Genomic DNA, 10,474 nt, shown 5'->3' with positions numbered 1-10,474 from the left:
CCAGGGCACCAGCCTGCCTCCTGTGAAGCCACCACGGCCAACCCAGGCAGACAATGGTTTGGGCAGAAAGGAAGGCCTGGGGCAAATCCCTCGAGTGAAGGGGTTTACTCTCCAAGTGGTGATGGGAAAGGAGACAGGTCAAGGCTGAGCAAGACCACAGAGGCTGAGGCCAAACAGCCAAGCCTATCCATGCAACAGACATCTGAGCCCCGCTGCAGATCGCAGAGCTGCCGGAAGGTGGGACCCACAGGCGTACACTCCAGAAATCCTCTCCAGGTCCTTGCAGTGCTGCTCCAGGCTGAGACTCACGGCTGTTACTCAACAGTGGGTCTTACTGGGATGGTGACAAACATAAACACAAGTTCTGGGAGCAGCCCTGAGCTTCCCCAAGTCATCAAGCCAGCTGAGCCCTAGATTTACAGGGAGGATGCAGACTCCGTCTCCAGAGAGAACAGAGCAAATGAGGAAAGAAGCTTAAATTACAGCAGAAATGAGTTCTTCCAATGAGTAGGATGAATAAAGACAGAAGAGATAGATTGCAGGAATAGAGAACCTATACTCCGACATATATTCAACTTCAAGCACGCTTTTTATTTTAAAAAACTTGAAAGCTGCAGAAGAGTAGAGAATGAACACCAGCATAAGCTTCACTCACATTCACCAACTCTTTAATATTTTACATTTGCTTCATCTCTCTCTCTCTATATATATATATTCTATATATAAAACCATAACCCCAATTTCATACTTAAAAAATTTATTATTGATACAAAAATACCATCTAACATACAGTCATATTCAAATTTTCCCAGTGGTGCCAATCATGTCCTTTATAGCTGGATTTTTTTTAATTCAGGATTCTATCGAAGGTCACACGTTGCATTTGGCTGTCCTGTCTCTAGCTTGTTAGCTGTTTTGAGAACTCCTTTCTCTACTCTCCACCTCGAGGTGGTGCTGAATGGGTATGAATTGATTCTCCCTAGAGTCCCCAGTGCCATCTGTGCCCCATCCTGCTTGAGTCCCTCCTGACTGGACGCAGATGCAGCCTGTAAGTATAGAGGAAATTCAGCCCAAGAGAAGGTCTTGGTCACAAGTGAGCACTTCCCCTTCCTTCTGCATCATGACTCAGAGACCAGATATACCATCACGGACCCAACCTCACCCTTCAGCCCAGTGAAGTCTAGGTACCATAATACCCCCTCACCCAGGGACGGCTTCTACACGTGCTGATGGTTTCCAGCATACACGATGTCTTGTTAGAATCCAAGGAGCAAGGAAATGCACTACTGAGGGAGAGAATCACTGATACCATCTACCTGACTCCTTGGTTTTACAGGTGAGGAGTTCACCTGAACCAGGTATCCAGTCGTCTTTCAGGAATCAAGTATGTGAGTCTGTACTGAACTGGTCATGCCACTGGAATTGGTGCTTGTGATCTTATAAGAGGGCTCACACTTGTGAGACCCCATCCATACCCTCCAAAAAATTGTTTGCAGGAGGTAGAGATTAGCTCATTGCTATAAAATGTACCAGAGGTAACATCTGATTCCAATACCTAAATCTGTCATCTCCCCCTAGTTCCCCAGCCCACCCAGAGCTCATCAGCAGATGCACAGCTGAGTGGTAAAGCCACTTCCTTCCTCCTGGCCCAGCCAGAAATTTCAAGCCCCATTTGAGATGTAGCAGTGGGAAAGCTCTGGCAGGTGCAGAGGACACTGTTTTAAGTGCCAGGGCTCTGTGTGGGCTCTTCTGTGAAAGAAGACCCTTCCATCCCACTGGGCAGGGAACTCTGCCGTGGTCCTGCCAGTGCTTTTGCATCCAGAGGAAACCGTAACCCTTTGCTAGAGACAGACTGTGGTACAGAACTTGCCAAAGCCAATTACAATGGAAGAGGATATGATCTTAGGGAATCTGTACCACCCCTCTCTGCCTTTCACGGCATTCCCCTCGGATTCAGAACAGCACAGTAAATTAGCTCTTATTTAAAAAAATTAAAAGATGCCTGGATCTATAGACTAAAGATTCACACCCGTACAAAACCATTGATAAAGTTTTCAATTCCTATGAGAAGTACAAGCCTGGACTCACTAGTGCCTTCCCATAATCCAACTTGCTATAAATTTTACCTGAACAACAGGACAGCTATTTGCAGAATCTCTGGAGGAACGTATCCCAACCATAAATATTAATGAGAACGAACCTGGCAAGACCAGTTTAATAAAATAGCTAAGGTGCATTTACACATCATTAGCATTACGAGCTCCCAAATCTTCATCACTGAAATAGCAGGACCATCTCAGAGGAGGATGGGCGGCAGGCTGGCCAAAGCTCCAGTAGGTGCCTGCCTCTCAAAGTCCCTTTTACTAGCAACATTCTGTCTTTTGAGCTAGATCACCTCTTCAAAAGCAAACATCGCCGTAGACTAAGACTTGGATTTATCCCCCTTTTGGGTCTTTAATAAATTACAATTATCCCCAACATATCTTTGACCTGAGGTAAATATCCATACTCCTCTGAATTTAGGAAATACATAATATATGCCCTTGAACAGGAAACTATAATGTGTTTAGGTGAATTTACCATAGATATTCAATCAAGCAATATTTTGTCTTATATCCCCTGTACTTAAAGATAAAAGTAGATGATGTTTTACGGCCATAACAGAGCTTTCAGAGTCAGGGTAACATCTCCAATCAGGAGCCTTACAAAAGATAAATTGGTACTTCAAATCCTGGGAACCACAGGGCTAGAGTACACTCCCTTAATATGAAATCATCTCTAATAATGGAAACTCAGGCATCCCCAGGGGAAGTCTTGAATATTTTTAGGATCTGAATATCTAAGGTTAGTAACACTTTTCTGTGTATTTCTTAGGCAAGTTTTGACACAGGGGGTTGGGTTGGCCATGTGCTCAGCCATTTCTTCAACAGAGAGGAAAGAAGTCTGAACCTTCTTACTTCCTCCTGGTCCTTACCCTTTCTCCTGTCACCATACGTGACCTCAGGACTCCCTGGCTTGATGTCCTCCACCTTGACCATTCTTGCTCAATCATGCAGAAACGATTTTTAAATTCTCTTTCTTTGGTCAACTTTACAACATGAGACGCAAATACAGTGCAGCTGAAAGATCATGAGATGTAAAGTCTGACTCTCATTTATTAGCAGCGTCCCCAGCTGCTCTGAGCCTCGGTTGACCCAGCTTACAAATATGAATAATGCCCACCCAAAGTGGCCTCGCCTTCTGAACTATACAGTACAGCACAAATGCCAATTATTATTATTAATAGTAGCAACAGCAGCAAAATAAACCAAGTTTACCAGAATACAAGTCATTTAATACGTCTCACTGTGGCCTCTTCTAATCTTTAACCCTACAAGTAAATGGATTTCAAGAGTTTTATTCCTGCCAGGTACACACTTTTGTCTAATTCCTTTATTTATCATTTAATAAGCATTTTCATGTTCTTATCTAGGGTTTATACTGATTTTTCATAATATCTGTATGCAACTCCATCAAGCTTGTTGGTGGACACCTGCCCAGATGAGGTCAATGAGAGATGCTTCCTTGGTATTTAGATTTAGAAGAGAGTCAGACAGAAAATTCCCAAGTGGGTGGACTGTGGTACAGAAACACAGGTGTTGGGGTTGCCACATTTTCCACAGTGGGGTAGCACAGAGAACCAGTTCTCGGAAGGAAGGAACGCAGCAGACGTGCAGACGAGCATTGTAACCAGAGCAAGAACACAGTGCTCACGCCATGGGTTCCCTGCAGTCTTTGAGGTCCTCAGCTACATTTCTGCCCTTGGGTATATGAGACACCCTCTAAAGCCTAGTAAGTGTTCCTCTTTTGTGTACACTACCAGAGTGGGTTTTATCTGTTGCCTGAAACCAAAAAGTCCTTAATTAATACTTTAGGACTATATTTGGGTCACTGGTGGCTGCTTAAATCAGACACAGGGCCTGCAGGAAGTGTGCATTAATCAGAGGCCCTGAACAGATGGGTTGTGGTCTCCCACCCCGTTGCTTCAAAACATGCCCCATGGCTTTAGCTAGACAGGGGCATCAGTCACTGCTGGATGTTTTCGGAGGCAGAGCTCCAGAGGGGGAGAGTGGGACTGAGACGTCCCTCTCACTGGGGAGCTGAGGCTCTAGTTCATTTCCACCCGGAGAGTGGCCTCTGCCTCTGTCATCGGCTGGAAAGAGAATCAGCCACCTGGACTCCGGGGCAGATGCGTTAACACAGCATCACTCCAGGTGGCCTGGGGCGTCTGAAGTGGCAGAGAGTCATATGAGAGACAAAAAGAGGAAAGAAGTGCAGCACAGACTTCCCTGATGGCCTACTGTCCCCTTGTCCCCTGAAGGCAGTGTGGGCCAAAGGAAGCAGCCTGCTGATAGCTGATCAGGTCTGTCTTTGATTCTCAACCCTACCATCAATAGGAACAATAATAATAATAAAATTATTATTTATGTTATTTATTTTAGAAGAAGAAGAGAAAGAAAAAGAGGAAGAGGAGGTGAAAAGAACAGCAGCTGCAGGTGACTTTGTTGATTACTTTCCATGTGACGGGCTCATCGGATTTTCATGACAGCCACAATCTACAGAAAGAGTACCAAGTCTTACAGGAGTTTCACAGCTCGCCCAAGGTCAGTCAAGCCTGTAAGTGTCAGAGGAGGCACCAAAACCCCAACACTTGACTCAGGCACACACTCTTAACCACTCCCTTACGTTGATGACTCACCAGATACGTGATAAGGAAACTAACATCTCTGGTCCTTACCTGTAAAATACAGACCGTAACTCCTACGTGGTAGGTTGTTGGGAGACAAGAAGAAATTATATTAAGCCTATGACACTTAGGAGATGTTCAACAAAGGGCAGGTACGATTCTGATCACCATCATCAGTACCACCTAGAGAACCAGTAAGTGCTGGGAGATGACCATCATAGTGGTTATGTTATCATTGTAAACATGACCAGTGTCACAATGTTGAGATTGACAACATTCCAAGGGGTTCCTCAGGCAGAGCAGTTACTCCTAATCCTTTCACCAAACCCCTCACATCCCCAGCAATCAGCCATCTATCTGGGTCTCCAGGATATTGGACCACCATTCCATTCACGGAATGTCATCATACCAGGAGCCGCTCGCAGGACTGATCTCCCCATCAAGAAAGCATCTGCCGTTTTTCACCATTGAGTATTATGCTGGCTGTAGGTTTGTCATAAATAGCTTTTATTATGTTGATATATGTTCCCTCTATACCCACTTTGGTGAGGGTTTTTTATCATAAATGGGTGTTGAATTTTATCAAATGCTTTTTCTGCATCTATCAAAATGATCATGTGGTTTTTGTCCTTTCTCTTCTTGATGTGGTGTATTACATTGATAGATTGGTGTATGTTAAACCATCCTTCTGTTCATGGGATGAGCCCAACTTAATCATGGTGTATGATCTATTTTATGTGCTGTTGGATTCTGTTTGCTAATATTTTGTTGAGGATTTTTGCACCTATGTTCATCAGTGATATTGGTCTGTAATTTTCTTTTTTTTAATGTCTTTGTCTGGTTTTGGTATCAGGGTGATGGTGGAAACCTGAAAACCACTAAAATCCAGGACAAGACAAGGTTGCCCATTCTCACCACTCCTATTCAACATAGTTTTGGAAGTCCTAGTCACAGCAATCAGGCAAGAAAAAGAAATAAAAGGGATCCAAATTGGAAAAGAAGAGGTAAAACTGTCACTATATGCAGATGACATGATACTATATATATAAAACCCTAAAAGTTCCACACAAAAACTACTAGAACTAGTAAAAAAAATTCAGCAAGGTAGCAAGATACAAGATTAATGTACAAAAATCAGTTGCATTTCTTTACACTAATGATGAATCAACAGGAAAAGAAAGTAAAGAAACAATCCCCTTTAAAACAGCACCCAAAGTAATAAAATACCTAGGAATAAATCTAACCAAGGAGGTGAAAGACTTATACATGAAGAACTACAAACCATTGATGAAGGAAATTAAAGAAGACTTTAAAAAATGGAAAGATATCCCAAGCTCTTGCATTGGAAGAATCAATATTGTTAAAATGGTCACACTGCCCAAGGCAATCTACAGATGTAATGCAATACCTATCAAATTACCCAGGACATATTTCACAGAACTAGAACAAATCATAATAAAACTTATATGGAATGACAAAAGACCCAGAATTGCCAAAGCATTACTGAAGAAAAATAGAGGTTGGAGGAATAACCCTCCCAGACTTCAGACAATACTATAGAGCCACAGTAATCAAGACAACATGGTATTGGTACAAAAAAAGACATATGGATCAATGGAATAGAACAGAGAGCCCAGAAATAAATCCACAAACTTTTGGTCAATTAATCTTTGACAAAGGAGGCAAGAACATACAATGAAATAAAGACAGTCTCTTCAGCAAATGGTGTTGGGAAAACTGGACAGCAGCATATAAATCAATGAAGTTAGGACACTCCCTCACACCATACACAAAAATAAACTTAAAATGGATTAAAGACTTAAGACAAGACACAATAAAGCTCCAAGAAGAAAACATTGGCAAAACATTATCTCACATACATCTCAGCAGTGTTCTCCTAGGGCAGTCTATCCAAGCAATAGAAATAAAAGCAAAAATAAACAAATGGTACCCAATTAAACTTACAAGCTTTTGCACAGCAAAGGAAACCATAAGCAAAACAAAACGACAACCTATGGAATGGGAGAAAACATTTGCAAAAGATGAAACTGACAAGGGCTTGATCTCCAGAATATATAAACAGCTCATACTACTTAATAAGAAAAAAACAAACAACCCAATCCAAAAATGGGCAAAAGACCTAAACAAGCAATTCTCCAAGGAAGACATACAAATGACCAATAGGCACATGAAAAAATGCTCAATATTACTCGTTATCAGGGAAATGCAAATCAAAACTATAATGAGGTATCACCTCACACCAGTCAGAATGGCCATCATTCAAAAGTCCACAAATGATAAATGCTGGAGAGGGTGTGAAGAAAAGGGAACCCTCCTACACTGTTGGTGGGAATGCAGTTTGGTGCAGCCATTGTGGAAAACAGTATGGAGATTCCTCAAAAGACTAAAAATAGACTTACCATATGACCCAGGAATCCTGCTCCTGGGCATATATCCAGAAGGAACCCTAATTCAAAAAGACACTTGCCCCCCAATGTTCATAGCAGCACTATTTACAATCGCCAAGACATGGAAACAGTCTAAATGTCCATCAACAGATGACTGGATAAAGAAGCTGTGGTATATTTATACAATGGAATACTACTCAGCCATAAAAATGACAACATAATGCCATTTGCAGCAACATGGATGTCCCTGGAGAACATTATTCTAAGTGAAGTAAGCCAGAAAGAGAAAGAAAAATACCATATGAGATCACTCATATGTGGAATCTAAAAAAAAAAAAAAAATGACAGCAAATGAACTTAAATATAAAACAGAAACAGACACACAGAGATAGAATATAACTTGTGGTTGCCAGTGGGGTGTGGGTGAGAAAGAATAGACTGGGAGTTCGAAATTTACAGATACTGACAGGTATATATAGCATACACACACAAGTTTATACTGTATAGCACAGGGAAATATTTCAAGATCTTGTAGTAGCTCATGGTGAAAATAAATGTATGTATATTAATGTATGACTGAAAAATTGTGCTGTACACCAGAAATTGACACATTGTAAACTGACTATGACTCAATAAAAAAAAAGTAAAAAAAAAAAAGAAAGCATCTACTGTTTTGTGTGTTCATCGAGTCATGTTTGATTCCTCCCCTTGTGTCTACACAGAAAACTAGTTTGCACCATGCTGTTCTCCCTCCTATTCCATCCACACTTGTAACCTGTTTCAACCATTCCTTCCTTTCCCCTCCCCACCTGCCTACACATATAACCAGCTTTTCTATTTAGTCTGGATTGATGGATTAATTCAATCCATCAGACTGATTTTCTGGTCTGTAGTAACTGGCTGCATTGACTTAACAAACTAATGAAGAAAAGTTGTGCATTTGGCATTCTGTTAGGCTTGAGGACACAAACTCTGCTTTATTCTCACTCCCGTGCCTGGCAGAAAATTTGGCACAAGGTGGGTGCTCAAAGTCTGGAGGCGGGGGAAATAGTCAACATCTCTGTCCCTACCCAGGACCTATTTTAGAAACATTGTTCCCTGGATCATGCGACTGGTTACAAAGGTGTCCACCAAATTAATGAGCACCTTTGAAGTCGATGTAATTAGCTACACCCTCCAAGAATACTCAAGACAGAATTCTGACCAATTAGAAGCTTTACAACTTCTCAATGCAGATTGCAGAATGAATTTAGGCAGGTCCTTGACTCTCGTGGGCCTCCTTCTGCATCTGCTCCTGCACAACTTTCTGCTTCTGGAATGGCCCCAAGGAAATACCTGGGGCCTCCCCATCAATGCCAGGAGTACAGAAGGCCCAGCTTCTCAGAATAGGTTCCAGCACTCACAGCTGCACCCTTTGTGGAGCGTGGACGGGAGGCCTGTGTCAGCAAGTCCCAGACCTCTGGGGAATGGGCTGGCGCCAGCATCATCAGATTACAATGCCCCAAATGGTGCTGTCAGCCAGGTCCTTTATCTAGCATGAACTTTAAGTTGTTCACAGACTCTGAACCTTTTGGTTGGGTATTTGATCATATCTCGGGGAAGTAGGGGGAAAGTGACTGTCTAGTGTCTCCAGGAGAACACACACACACACACACCACTGTCAATGTCAGAAGGATGGGAAAGATGATATTATCTGAACATGTTTACCTGCTCTTGCCAAACCCAACAGTTTGGGAGAGGCAAGAAGAGAGGAATAACCATTTATTAAATTTCAAATTAATAAAAATACTGCCTTCATCTGAGAATGTAAAGGGAAAGAAGATATGCTTCTTTATCAGGGAACCATTGACCAGGGGGCCCCATTCTACAAGCATTTAATCATTAATTATGCCAGCAACACTCTGCCCAGGAGCAGACATGGGTGACATCCCCACCTGTCCCTTAAAAGCTCTTGGTGTAGAATGGAGATGGGTGTGCGAAGAATACCTTTTCAACTCAGTGAGACAAGAACAACCAACGAAGCATGTGCGAGAGCCAGTGCAAACACACTGCAGATAAAGGGCCAAGAGGGGCTGGGTGCTTAAGGAAAGCAGCGTTCAGGCAAACACACCTGACCTGGATGTTAACGGCAGAACAGCAATTTTCAAAGTTAGGAAGAGGGAAAGAGCGATCTGGGCAGCGGGTCATGCAAAGCGAAACATATTCTAGACCAGTGCTTTTCAAACCTCGCTTTAGGAAGAGCAACCTCCGTTCACACACAGGGGTAAGCAAAGCTGCTTGCTCTCCACGAAGCATCTGTCCCCTCCTGCTGTTTGCCCCTGTGCTTACACACATCTACCCTTCAGGGGCCCCACCCCAGACCTGGGAATCAGCATCTGCCTGTAGGAGTATTCCCAGGGATTCTTGTTCTCACCCGAGTCTGAGAAGAGCTCCTTGGGACAAGAAAAATCTGTGTTTCCCCCAAAAAGTGCCCCGGGAGAGGGACTGTGACTAGGAGTTTAGGAACACGGCCCCTCTACCCTTTTTCTCTTCTTGAAATCTTCATTCATTGCCAAGCCCTGGCCACCCAAAGTCACAGTTAATAATAACAGCAGAGAGATATAAAAGGATGTTGTAGGGAAATCAGCGTATGCCTCAATCCTGACTAAAAGAAAGAGAAAGGAGACACCCGGAAGATCCAGCCAAAGCTGATTCCCCGGGCAGGTGTCATACCCCAACTATCTGGGGGTCCCTGGGGTGCCTCAGCTGTCAGTGAGTCAGGCCAGCCAGTTTCCACATGGCATCTCCAAGACCTTCACCTTCACCTGCTCCAGCTCTCTTCCCTTGATGCTCCTACCAGAACCCCTGGGCTCCGAACACCACAGATAACCTCTGGGAACCCCCATGCTGGCAGGTACCACTCCCTCATCTGCCATCACCATCGCCTCCCATGCTGGGCACAACTGCCACCTGTGAGGAACGAGATGCCTCGCTCCCCTTTCTGCATGGGCTCCTTGTGAAGCTCACCTCTCAGTGTTTACATACAGGGACCTTTCCTTGGTATAAACCCCATTCTATCATCAGCCGATCCTTCCACAGAGAAGTGAGGACCTCAAAGCACCCAGGCAAACAAGTTTCCCACAGCGCCAGCCTACAGTCGGCTGGACACGCCTGGATCCCAGGGTGTGCTCCACTGGGCTCCTGCACTATTATCCAATGTCACCTACAGTCATGGATCCCGGGCCATGTTCCAGGTGCTTTATGATGTCACCCCACTGACCTCAAGATAACCTCACCTGGTAGACGTTATTAATCCCATTTTCCTGATAAGGAAAATGAGGTTCACTTGAGGGTGGTGTCT

This window comes from Camelus dromedarius, chromosome 9, assembly GCF_036321535.1.
Source record: "Camelus dromedarius isolate mCamDro1 chromosome 9, mCamDro1.pat, whole genome shotgun sequence".
In the NCBI taxonomy this organism is placed as follows: domain Eukaryota; kingdom Metazoa; phylum Chordata; class Mammalia; order Artiodactyla; family Camelidae; genus Camelus; species Camelus dromedarius.
Note: the sequence above shows the minus strand (reverse complement) of the source record.